The 13,849-nt window shown below is 41.6% G+C and overlaps 1 protein-coding gene across 9 annotated transcripts in view; it reads right to left on the reverse strand.

Moving 5' to 3' along the window:
• Positions 1 to 7,212, reverse strand: part of LOC128878469 (POU domain, class 6, transcription factor 1) — a 280,305-nt gene extending 273,093 nt beyond the window's left edge. For all 9 annotated transcript variants that reach the window (XM_054126698.1, XM_054126695.1, XM_054126692.1 and 6 more), the window contains exon 1: positions 5,836 to 7,212. The gene's annotated coding sequence lies outside the window, so the exon portion shown is untranslated. The remainder of the gene's footprint in view (positions 1 to 5,835) is intronic.
• Positions 7,213 to 13,849: the final 6,637 nt, after the last annotated feature.

Consider the following 13,849-nt stretch of genomic DNA (forward strand, 5'->3'; position numbering starts at 1 on the left):
CGAGAGATAGGACACGGAGATTTGAACCCACGATCTTCGGATCCATAGTCGAATTGCGGATCCTGCGATTTGTGTTTTCGTTTCATTCCTTATTCTTATCTATGGGAGACGGGATATTGCATTCATATATTTCATCGAAAAGAAGTTGAGCGAAGTAAGCATTACAAAATAATACAAAATAAAGCTTCCAAGATTTAGACATAGTTTGATCCCAGTTTGCTATAGTTCGATAACCCCGAAAAATTATGTACATCTCCTCCAGAACATTCCTCTACAAAAGCAACCATTTTAGAAACTATTTTAGCAACTATTTGAATTCATCAAAAATTCCACATTTCCTTTAATCTCCGAATGATACGAGGACATGTACCCTCCTTAATGATCCATAAATGGCCAGAGTCGATCGGGAGTCGTTCCGCGGCGAAATTGAATAAACGAGAAAAAGAACGGAATTGTCGAGCAAGAAGGAAACAAAAACGGGCTTCCTATTTACCGGAAATTGTTTAATCAAACACACGAGGGGGACACGTGTGTCGGCCGATTAATAACGCGATATCGCGCCGTGCACGGAGGTACGGACGGGGAAACACTCGATTCACATTTGACGCCCGAAGACGGTGGCGTAACTTGCTTAGCGGCGGTGATTCGTGAGTCGATAATCGATGGAGGGCGCCGGATGGAAAATAGAGAAGCAAGGCTACAAAGCGAGCTGGAAGTGGGTAAGTTGTCGAGCGAAATGTTATCGCGCGCCGGATCGTCGGCAGGGGTTGAATCGGGTAAAAGGGAGCTGAATGGGGCTGCAAACGGGGGTTGACGAGCCGGAGGGAAAAGGAGAATAGAGACGGAGGATAAACGCCCGGAGGAACGAGGAGAAATGTGGAAGGATTTAAGAAGGGGAAAGCATCGATTACTTTTCTTGACCTGGACAATATCCTCGTTTCCGACTCTATTACTCATGACCACCGCACTTTTATATCTCCTTTACTTCGAGACATGATACGCTTTTGTATTCCTATATTATTACGCTATTAGGGTATAAGGATTATTTTTTTTTTAATCTAGACTAAGTGTAGTTGAGGGAGGATTGTAACGGCTGCTTCAGACGTCTGAATAAATTATGTATAAAATTGATGGAACGCTACAAAATGCATCGATAAAATTTAGAAGAAATGAGGCAAAACTTATCTCTAAAATAACTGTCTTTAGATACTTAGCTAATATTGCATTTACCAAATGAACGAGGGAGGGATGTAAAAGTTTTTCGTGTAGGTGCTTCAGGACTCCGAATAAATCAAATGTAAAATTGATGGAACAATAAACCAGAAAGATCTAAGACAAATCTAAAATTTATCTTTGAGATAACTGTCTTTAGATACTTAGCTGTATTACATTTTCCAATTGTTACTTCTCCAGGCAGTCTCATAAGTAGACTGCGGATCTTTATGGAAAATGAAATCTTCGCGAACGTGACTACAAAAATTGAACCTAAATAGGAATTTATTTTATTCTGCAAATGTTGTAACATGAACTTTACTTTCAATCCTTTTCATATTCTTGCATATTGTTTGGGTTTTGTAGGTTCTTGCGCATTCAAATTGCCTATAAATACATAAAGATCGGCAGTCTACTCATAAGTATTCATACCCAATACATCTATTGAAGAGTCTAACTTAAATGATAGGCTTCATGTTTCTAAATCAATTTTAATCTGATCTTTTTAACTTTTGTTCAAAAGAACATTATGCAACGGTAACATCCATACAAGCAAATATTAAAAACAAACTAATTGCTAGTGTACAATTTGATTGGGAAGTCTGCTATCAAATTTGAAACTGAAGAAATCAGAAGACAGAAGAAATCTGTCTACATTACATGATGAGCTTGATATTTCCAAATAGATGTTTCATGACAAATATTTACACAAACATTTTCACATATATATGTTTATAATGAATATTTATTTGGGAACATCAAACCTATCATTTAATTTAGACAAATGCTTTAATAGACATTCAAGCTACAAAGTTTAACAAATTTAGAAACTCCAAAGTAAATAAACTCTCAAAAAAAGTAATGCTACGAATCCACGGAAACCCATCGCGAAAAAAGAGAATCCTTCGGAGTCCCGAGAAATCGGAAAGTTCGTCAATTGGGCGAGAATTGCCATCGTTTAAGTATCAATTTACGAGGGTGGAGAGCGACCTCGGGTAAGAAAAGCTCACCAGCATCCCGTTTCCTTTCCCGCCAGCGGCTGTCCCAGCGATATCCAGAGTGGAGTGCTTCCTTTGGGATTTTCCGCCTTCGACTCTCCATCAACCGCCACTTTCCTCCTCTCTTTCTCTCTTCCGCTTTCGAGCCGGTGCAAAGCGGACACTCTCCCTCGCCCGTTTTAACCCTCTCTCTCTTTCGCTCGCCCATGGTCCCGAGGCGGCAAGCAAAGAACTCTCCTACCCTCCGGGTCGCCGGCACTGATTTTCTACCCTCCACACCCTTCCCGTTCCGCCGAACCGCACCCCCGCGAGCCACCGTTTTCCCCGGTACACCTTCGTTCCTCCCCCGACCACGCAGCGTCACTCGTAGTCACGCTGCCAACACGTGCTCCTATTTACCTCTCGAATCACATGGTCCGGGGACGCGGCACGGCCGACATGTGCCGCGAGAGGGAGAGAGGCGGCAGAAGGGGGCGGGAGGGGGTTCACTGACGGTGTCATTTCATCGAAAATACCTGGGACGCGTATGCGCACGCTGGTTAATTGCTTTCATGACGAGTGCATGCGTGCTCGACACGCGGCACGCCGCGTACTACGCGATTCGGGGATAACTCGCGGGACGATTTAGATCGGGCGATATGGATTCTTTTGGGTGCACTCGAGGGGAATTCGCACTTGGAGGTTTATTATTTTTTTTTAAGAAACGGAGCAGGGGCGAGTGAAAATTAGGGTGTATGGCTTTTTTGGTAGGAGTAGGTTAAATATTTTATATTGGAGGTAGGATCGAAGGGGTAGTTTTTTGTGTGGATTTAGGAGGAATTCGCACTTGAAGGTTTATTGTTTTGAAGAGAGAGAGAGAGAGTGAGTACAAGTGAAAATTACTGTGTGTTGCTTTTTAATATTAGCATGTGAAATATTTTATATTGGAGGTAGGATCGAAGGGGTAGTTTTTTGTGTGGATTTGGGAGGAACTCGCACTGGGAGGTTTATTTTTTTTTAAGAGAGAGAGAGAGAGAGTGAGTATAAGTGAAAATTAGTGTGTGTGGCTTTCTCAATAAGAGTAGGTTAAATATTTTATATTGGAGGTAGGATCGAAGAGGTAGTTCCTTGTGTGGATTTGGGAGGAATTCGCATTTGGAGGTTTATTGTTTTGAAGAGAGAGAGAGAGTGGGTACAAGTGAAAATTACTGTGTGTGTTGCTTTTTATTATTAGTACATGAAATATTTTATATTTAAAGAAGAATTCAAAGGGTAGTTTTTAGTCTTCTTTTGTGTGTACTCAAAGGGAATGCACACTCGAAAGTTTAATTTTTTTTTTAAGAAACAGAGCGAGTACAAGTGAAAATTAGTGTGTGTGGTTTTCTCAATATGATTAGGTTAAATATCTTCTATTTGAAGTAGTATTAAAGGGGTAGTTTTTAGTATAGTTTCGATAAGGAACTCAAACTTTTATATGACAGAGGAAATTTTAATATATATACGAGAAATGCCAGACAATTTTAAGCAAAGATGCATCATCATAAATAAAAATATCTTAAAAAAGGTTAGACTTCCTTTATTACTACAAAAACTAAAAGTAAAACCGTTATAGGCTTAACAAAAAATAAATTTGTATAAAGAAGATACTTTCACAAAGACTTAAACTTGAATCTTATTTGTAAAGAAGAAAAGGTTTTGTCTATTAAAATGAATCTTTTCAGTTATTTTTTATTCGATTAATTTTGTATATATAAATCAGTTATATTTGATTTATTCATAATTGTGTATTACGATATTTGAAATAAAACTGAAGTGCACAAATCAATCTATGTCCATCAGATAAATTATTCTAGATTACTTTCGTAAAGCAAAATTTATTTCTTAAGGAACCATAGCACTAACAACTTCGAGCAATAATATACATCGCTTCTTGGCACTCGAAGGGTTAATAATAGCATAGATTTTACAATCTTTTAGATAAAGAAATTTCTCTACCTCAAACTCCAAAATAAAATTCATGCAGCAATCAACCCCCAACTAAGTCCTGTTTACCCTCTCAAATTTCTACCCGCGATTCTGTTTGTCACCCCCAAAGCAATTCATGAATCTTTCCCAACGCCATCGATCCTAGTCCACGTCGTCGAAGGTTAAGAGCCCTCTGCGTTCGCTCGGCCAATCCTTCAATTAGCATTTTCAGAACGCGGACGCGCGCGATTATCACCCTAATTATTGGAATGCAGCTAAGTAGCCGGTGGGAATTATCACCGGGTTCCACGGCGAACCAAAGACGCGAAACCCGACGCCGGTTTCAATCCCTCGCTACCAGACATTCCCGCGCGGCACGGCCTCGGAGTAACTTTCTTAATTACTGAGATTAACTTAATGGTATCGGGGCAACGATTATCGCTCGCGAGCCTCGCAATTGCCGACCAGATATAAATACACGCTGCGCACCGGCGTACCGAATTTTGATGGAAACTTTTTAACGCCTCGCGGGATAAAGCGCCGGCCTACTATCGATGGATACTATTTTCTCGCGTCGACTTGTCTAGTCTCTTCGAACTCGGAGTTTCCATGCTTAGTTTAGTGGAATGGATTCGTGAGATTGATATTATTTATTGTTATGAGGATTTCCAATGTAAATCTAGAAAAATTAGTTCTGGAGGTGAGGGGATGAAGAAAATGAGTCTGAAGGGGTTCGTGAATTTTTTGGAGGGGCTTCAAAGTGTTTCTAATTGCTTTAGTTTTCTAATTGTGGAAGTTTTCGTGGTTGCACAGGATCACAATAATTTTTAAATAACGAATACTGGTTGAAGACTTTTGATAGAGCTCGTGTAGACTAACGGTTAAATTAAATTAAGATTGTTCCTACAGGATCAACTGTGATGTTTTCTGTTCTGTTTATGAATTATTTCTTGAGTTCGATTTGCGATTGTGTTCAGTGCAATTTTGCAATATTCTCGTCATTCTTATTTCTCAGTTATCTATTTTCTCGAAGTAACATGCGAAGACGAGACCTTCTCATTGCAATTTTTTAACAGACTAATAAATGGTAAGTCATGATACAAATTCGTTGAAGCTAGGTCCACAAATATTTTCTGACATAAAACTACACAACCAAAGACCGTGATACAAGAACCTCATCCCGACATATTTTTCCTATTTATCGACTTAGACGTACAACGTAAACTACGATCAAAATTACTATTAACTTATAACCAGCCACACAAGTATACTTATACCCAACCATTGCGACATGAATATCTAATCCAACAATACTATCATAGCCTACATTTATAACCAGGGACCAATGAAATTTTAATAGAAGCGATTTCGACGACAGAAGAAACTCTATAAGTCTGCGATACTTTAACCTACATTCACGCGACATTCTAATTCCCATTACTCTGACCAAATATTTGAACACCTACTCTTCCATTGTCCTAAACACGCAATTTCTGCTCGTAATCGATTAAACCTGAAAACGTCCCAACCTCCCAATCGAAATGCATAATTGATGGTCCCGTAAGGATTCACTGGGTCGACAGATATCATAATCGACCGATTTAGCCGAATCGCGCGGTCCTATCGGCCCGGGATCCCGGATCGTATTCTCCGGTTAAGAAAACATTAGATTGACACTCACCGAAGGAGATCTGTGACAGCTGTACGTGGGACGTCGTCCTGACGTGGTTTACACCGACTGCTATTATGTATTTAGCACGTTGCCACCTGCTGGATGGAACCGAGCCTTGTTCCCAGCGTCAGCGGGCCCGTCGTTCGCGTTCCCCTCGTGCACAAAACGACTTGGGGCGTTCCACTCAGGTTCCCTTTACACCTTCGTTTCTCTTTCACGACTCCACGTCGTCTAACGACGACAAATAGCCTCGATGGACCGACCTCGACGGACAAACGATTCACGAATACATCGACCGCCGTGACATCAGTCTACTTAATTACGCCGGCTAATTGCGAGTAATTAGGAGCGATCGGTCGATCACCAGGGAGTCGAATAAACCTCGAAATCCTCGAAATCCTCGAAAGGAGCAGCTTCCGAAAAAAAAGTAACTCGCGGTATAACGTCGCGAGATAAGGCGGGAGGCACGAACGACGGTGGAGCGTTCTTTTAATGCGATTTTAATTATTCTATTTGTCAGTGAGGCACTGGCCGATGGCTATCGCGTAATTTCGCGTTAGAGCGGGCACAGCAACGGTGTCACGTGTGTAATTACCCGCGGAGGATAATTAGGAGTTTATTAGAGTCCTTGTGTCACCACCGAGAGTCGGCGATATTTTTTCCTTCGGATCGACGCTCGTCGTTGATCGATTAACACCACCTGTCCAGGGCACCTGGCACGTTTAACGCCTCCTACACGTGGGCCTCGGTAACGTAACTTCTCAAACAGTCCTCCCAGCACTCCAAAAATCGCGAAAAGAAACCTCTCGGCACTGTCCGACGATAGTCAATGGTCAGCCGCGACGCGCGAGTCTATGGACACCGATACGATCACGCGGCACTCGTGTCCGAAAACACGGCTCACCCAGTCACAAATTATCAGTTCACGACACAACAGTTTCTCGAGAGCGAAAAGCGGGTCCGGAATCCAAGCGTGCGTGTGTTCCTCCGTCCACGTGACGACAGAACGGCGCACGCACCCCAACGCTCTGATTCCCTGGTATCACTTTCGAGACCATACACTCGTCGATCACACCGGTGTATCACAAACAACCCTCCTCGGTAACCTCCCGGCTTCTTCTGCTACCTGGAGGTGTCTCGGCCCGCCACCGGGGTCCAACTCGAGGGCGAACTTTTCCCCGGGTTCTTCGTGGCTGGCGCGTCCAACACTTCCGGTTCTGACGGATGAAGCGCGAGGGATGATCCAAGGCGTTCGAACGACTCCACTTGGCGGTGGATCGAGGGCTGACATCCAAGGCGGGCCTCGTGTCGCTGGCAGCGTGGTGTGCACGTTGCGTGGTCGGAGCTCGGCGCGAAAACTTGGACCTGAATCCTGACGGTCCGCAGTCTGGCTGCGTAGTGGCTCCGGTTTGGAGCCGAGGGAAGGCAACCCGCCGTGGCTTCTCTCCCGCCTAGCCGGCAGCCAATGCTCGTTTCGCACGGTGGGGGTATCGTAGGCGGTACCGTGGGCGGTTACGATGCGCGGAGGTGGTCCGCGAGTTACTCCGCGAGATCCCGTTGTTATGATTGTTATGAGTGTCCGAGCTGCCTCCTGGCGAGGTGCTCTGGGGGTGGAACGCGCGCGAGAGGGACCACCGTCTGTCCCCCTTTCGCCCGTTCCCCGGCCTGTCCCGGTCTCCTACTCGCTCCTCTGTAATATAACCACCACAAGCTCGAACGAGCTCGTAACCGTGATGCAAATCAGCCCGACGGGGCTGAAGAGTACTTCGCCCGGGGGACGGACGGGAGGAGCGATCGGCGCGAAGAGGACCCGATCTCGCGGCTCCCTGCCGGTCTTCGCTGTCGAAGGACACCGGCCCGCGCCAGGCGCCTCTCGACGATGTGATTTTAAGGGCTGATCAAGCGATCGGGAAGACCGTTCGAGGACCTCGTCCCGCGAAGCGATTCTGGTACCACGAGTAGGGGAGACGGGGCGACGATGGTTCTCGAATGATCACTGCGAATCTTTTCTTTTCCTGGGGGTGGGAGATAAGGTTTGGAGAGGAGATTTTGGGAAGCGAGACTCAGATGTTGTAGGAGAAGCGAAGAATTTTGGTTTTGAGGAGAAATTAGAGGTGGTTTTAGGGGTGAATTGTACTGTGGTTTTGGTTTGATGGAAATTTAGATGATTAGATGTTATTGGGAATCGAGACTCGAATATTCTAGAAGAATCGAAGAATTTTGGTTGCGAGGGGAAACTAGGGGTGGTTTTAAGGGGCGGATTGTACTATGGTTTTAGTTTGATGGAAATTTAAATGCTTAAGAATTATTGAGGACCAAGACTGGAATGTTCGAAAAGAATCGAAGAATTTGAGTATTAAAAGGAAATTAGGGGTGGTTTTAAGGGCGGATTGTACTGTGGTTTCAGTTTGAGGGAAATGTAGAAACTTAAAAGTTATCGAGGATCAAGACTCGAATGTTCTAGAAGAATCGAAGAATTTGAGTTTTGAGGGGAAATTAGGGGCTGTTTTAAGGGCGGATTGTACTGTGGGTTTGGTTCGAGGGAAGTTTAGATGCTTAGAAGTTATTGAGCTTAAAAACTCGAATGTTCTAGAAGAATCGAAGAATTTTGGTTTTGAGGGGGAATTACGGGTGGTTGTAGGAGTGGATTGTACTATGGTTTTAATTTGATGAAAATTTAAATGCTTAGGAATTATTGAGGACCAAGACTGGAATGTTCGAGAAGAATCGAAGAATTTGAGTATTAAAAGGAAATTAGGGGTGGTTTTAAGGGCGGATTATACTGTGGTTTTGGTTTGACGGAAATTTTAGACCTTAAAGGTTATTGAGGATCAAGACTCGAGTGTTCAAGAAGAATCGAAGAATTTTGGTTTTGGGAAGAAATGAGGGGTGGTTTTAGGTCTTGAATGATTTGAGAGTCTGTTTAATAAGGCTTAGTGGAATGAGTAGATACATAATACAATTTTGTAAAATTGAACCAAAGTTACCTTCACTCGCTTGAGACGTTACTTTATATCAAACTCTGCAATGGGTGCTTTCTAAAAAATACAGGACTCCATTTTACCATAAGTGATCTTCACTTAAATTTCACCATAACTCCTATCAAGCCCTAGATAACTATTAGAACGGATCTCCGTTGTTGGTGAGTTTGATCTAAGGTCTTCGCATATAGGAAACTGTTTCTAACTTACAGACGCACTTAGGGTATCTAGTTTACCAGCAGACGAAGGGCAAGAGCCAGCTATTTGCATGACATCTCGCATAAATGGAGTGGGTAGATTCATCTCTACTTCAAAGAAATTATGGCTACTAAAATTCCTATTTATCATTGATAAGCATCTATAGGAAATGGATTGAATATATAGAAAAGACGTCATCGAGTTAGGTATTGATTAGACACAAGACATTCAACACTCCGACGCATAATTTAAAAAAATATAACGTTACGTCAAAAATCTATCCAAAGTATCGCCCTTGTCATCGAATTAGGGGGTTGATTAGATACGAGATATTATCTGTACTTAAAAGAAATTATTGACATACTCCTATTTATTATTTATATGAATCTATAAAAAACAGATCGAATATATATAGAAGTGACGTCATCGAGTTAGGGCTTGATTAGACACACTTCGACGCATAATTGAAACAAAATACAACGTTACATCAAAAGTCCATCCGAAGCATCGTTCTTGTCATCGAGTCAGAGGGTTGAGACATTCCACCACGCCATGCCATAATTTAAACAAAACACAACGTTACGTCGAAAGTCTAGCCCCTGTCTCTAAATGTCCCCTAGCTATCCATCAATTTTCACCCCTAGACTGCTCCAAAACCGATCTCCACCGGCGATGGTCAACATAATTCCGAACATTTATTTCCAAAATGAAGATGAATCAACTGTCCATCATCATCCCTCCCATAAGTTCCCCATCCAGTTCTCAAGGCTAGACACGTTAACACCCCCTAAGCACTCGCTGATCATCACTTGTATGCTCGAAAAAAATCTGGTAATCGACGCCATCTCGTCGCGTGACGTATCTATGTCTATCCGCGCCTATCGTTCTCGATCTCAAGGACGTCCCCCGAATTATCTATATAATCCGTGCTCCTTAAGTATGTATCCTATCAATTGCAAGTCACAGATGCACTCCAATTATCTGCGTGTCTGGTCGGGGCTGGTAGGCCCGCAGTCATTAATTTTGATAAATCGTCGTGCACAGAAGTCGGAGTTCGTCGACGTTGATCCACTGTCTCATTTATCTTCAGGGGTGCGATGAACCCCTGGACTGGTAATTGCAACGGTGCTGGCCGATAGCGCGCCATTTTCGTTTTCGTTCTGTCACGGAACGCGAATCGGAATGACGATCGTTCGCCAAGACGAATGGAAGCGTTTCGGTACACCGTGGTTGCTGCCGTAGGGATGTTTTTGCACCTTTTTACAGGCACGTTGTTTATTTTACTGTTGACCTTCGCTGAGCCACTTCGAATAATAGTTAACTTAACGCTTTGCACTCGAGGAATTTTTTTCTGGTATCTACCAGCAACTCGCGATGTTTCTTAGCATTCTATTGAAATGAATGTTAAGCTGTCTAGATTTGAGAATAAGGTCACCTTTACCTTATCGACAATCATTTTATTGACACTTTGAGAAATTAAAGAAATTAAACCTAAAGAAACATGAGGTATTGTAGATTTGCTACGTGAAACCTAATGGTGACTGAGAGTCTGCCTATTACTGACCGTTTCTACTTACTTTGGTATCAGGAGCAACGATGATGGTACACTTGTTATATTTGTGAACCAGTTTCACCTAGTTACAAATTCGGTCTTCGAGCTCCAAAGAAATTAAACCTAAAGAAACATTAGGTATTGTAGATTTGCTGCGTGAAACCTAATCACGCCTCTCAAGTCACCTCTCGAGTGCAGAGGATTAATAGTTTGATGTTTCTATCTGTAGAAACGATGCTAGATTAATTCTTAATAATTGTTTAGAAGCGATCTGGAAGAATTCTAATTATAAACAATTCAGTTTAAGAATACTTTGGTGTCTGAGTTGCTGAGATACTTGAGAAAGGGTGCACGAAAATTTGAGTGATAATACAAATTTTTTCTCTACGTAAACCCTTAACCCCTTAACCTATAAGTACGTGCGAGACTCGTAGACTTGTATTTGGGCCAATTGTAAATATTACGGGCTTGGCCCGTAGTACATCGGTCGCGTCAATCGTAAACATTACGGGCATGGCCCGTAGTACGACGGTCGCGATTTGTAATGTGATCACAATCAGTTACATGTTATTCTTGGTCGCTAATTTTTTATTACTGATTTTTGTATAAATTCTAATAATGTTTTTGATTTATGTTATATTTTATTAATTGATAATAAACCTTTTGTAGTATTATATCTACCACAATTATTATTATACATCAGGTTGTAATTACTTATGAAATATTTCACAAAGTTAAACCAATTGTATATTACACATACAGTAGTGCGCGATTGGTACAACTTAGGACCAATATGCCGAACCGCGGAATAGCTCGAAGGCTGAGCGATCTTGTTTACGTTTTGGGGTTAAGGGGTTAAGAATCTATGAGAAACAGAATAGAATATAGAAAAGACGTCATCGAGTTAGGGGTTGATTAGACACGAGACATTCAACGCTCCGACGCATACTATAAACAAAATATAATGTTACGTCAAAAGTCCTTTGTCTCTGAATGACCCTTAAGGTTCCGGAAGGGGCGGCAAGTGCTTCGCAAATTTTTTTTTTAAATGGGAATCCGCGCGTGAAGATTTGTACATTCACAATTTTCAACTCGAAAAGCACTCACCAGTGTAAAATATTTACACTAAATATACTTTCTGTTTCTATTAGGTTGTCCCAAAAGTTTCTTTCGTAATTTGCACTCAATTATTTTGTGTCGTAGTGTTTATATAAATAGACAATGTAATTTCTTACATGTTGATGTTGTAACAGTAATGAGCAAAATGAATCGTACACAATTCAATAATGTAACATTAAACATAAAATATTGTGTATGTATTACTTATTAATAAAACGAAAGAAACTTTTGGGACAACCTAATATAATGAAGAAAAGTGTCAGTTCGGGCAGTAAAAATAATCTCACGCAGGGAATCCCGCGTAAATATAACAGCGTGTTTCATATCCGAGCAGGGAACGTTTATTAAGTCCAAATTTTACCCCTTTCGAGCGACGAACCACCCTCGCCGACGCCACTATTACTGTCCGCACCCTCGGTGTTTTAATGTTCTCCCTTCAATTTCTCCGACATCGACCTCGACGATATTCCGTCGTGATTCGACCGTTGGAGGCGCGGATATATTCGGTTCGGTTGAAACATTGGCCGAAGACGTCACTTGTTTACGATCTAAACGGCGAGCTTCGAGCTTCGCCGTCGTCACGCCAGCTGACAATAAATTATCGTGGTTATTTACGCGCCTCGTTCTTATCGATCGCGCCACGCACGGAACCGTTGATTAAGTTCCCTTGGCTGTAATAAGAACATCGTGATTTTGGTTCGCGCGGACGCTTAAGTTGGGAATACTCGCGACGACCTCTGACGTGACGCAATGCCCTATGAATGTTTACGATGGTGGAAAGAAAACGTGAGTTTCTGTGACGAATTGGGTGTAGGGGGTAGGTTTAGGTGATGTTTGATAGGATGTCTTGATAGAAGGATATTTTTAGGTCGTTGTAAACAAGGGATAAATGAGTTGGGAAGAAAATATAGGCTTCTGTGATAGGTAGAGATTTTGAGGGTAGATTTAGATATTTATATTTATCTACCTTTATGTTGTTTATGTTTTTGAGATTCTATACAGACATATAAAGGATTTAATAGTATATTATGATCAGGAACATTCTGGAACGAACCTACGAACATTTTTTAGAAGACTTTCGTTAAAGTAACAATCACATCTTCGAGGCTACCCCTATCAACGTCCAACTAATTCCCACGTACTTTCAGATGTCTGAAGATCATCATTTACTATTGAATATGTTCTTTTAAGGAAATTTTGAAGCAACTCTACAAAAATTCCCTAGATTTTTGTTAAAGTTATTATCATATCTTAAGTTTCTACCCCAAGTCTACCCCTATCAACGTCCAACTTAGTCTTCATACTTTCAGATGACTCAAGAGCATCGTTCACCTTTAAACATATCCTCTTAGGGAAATTTTTGAACCACTCTACAAAAATTCTCTACATTTCTGATAAAGGTATGACCATATCTTAACTCCGTATCCCAAGTCTAACCCTATCAACGTCCAACATATTACCACTTACTTTGAAACGACTGAAGATCATGGTTCACGATTGAACATATCCTTTTAGGGAAATTTTTGAGCAACTTTACAAAAATTCCCTAGATTTATGTTAAAGTTACAATCACATCTTTCTACCCGAAGTCTACTCCTACCAAGAGTCTTGATACTTTCAGATGACTCAATATCATCGTTCATCCTTGAACATCTCTTAGTGAATTTTTTGAGCCACTATACAAAAATTCCCTAGACTTCTGTTAAATTTACAATCATATTTCAGCTTCTTACCTCAATTCTACCCCTATAAACATCCAGCTTACTCCACTTACTTTCAGTTGACTGAAGATCACCATTCACTATTGAACATGTCCTTTTAGAGAAATTTTTGAGCCACTCTACAATAATTCCCTAGACTTCCGTTAAATTTACAAGCACATTTCAGCTCCTTACTGCAAGTCTAACCCTATCACCATCCAACTTACTCAACATACTTTCAGACAAATGAAGATCTTCGTTCACCATTGAACTTCTTTGTTCAGGAAAATTTTTGAGCACTCTACCAAAATTTCCTAGACTTCTATTAAGTTTACAATCACATTTCTGCTCCTTACCTCAAGTCTAGCCCTACCAACATCCAACTTACTCAACATACTTTCAGTCGACTGAATATCACCGTTCACCATTGAACATCTCTTAGGGAAATTTTTGAGCCCCTCTACAAAAATTCC

The sequence above is a fragment of the Hylaeus volcanicus genome, chromosome 6, assembly GCF_026283585.1.
Source record: "Hylaeus volcanicus isolate JK05 chromosome 6, UHH_iyHylVolc1.0_haploid, whole genome shotgun sequence".
In the NCBI taxonomy this organism is placed as follows: domain Eukaryota; kingdom Metazoa; phylum Arthropoda; class Insecta; order Hymenoptera; family Colletidae; genus Hylaeus; species Hylaeus volcanicus.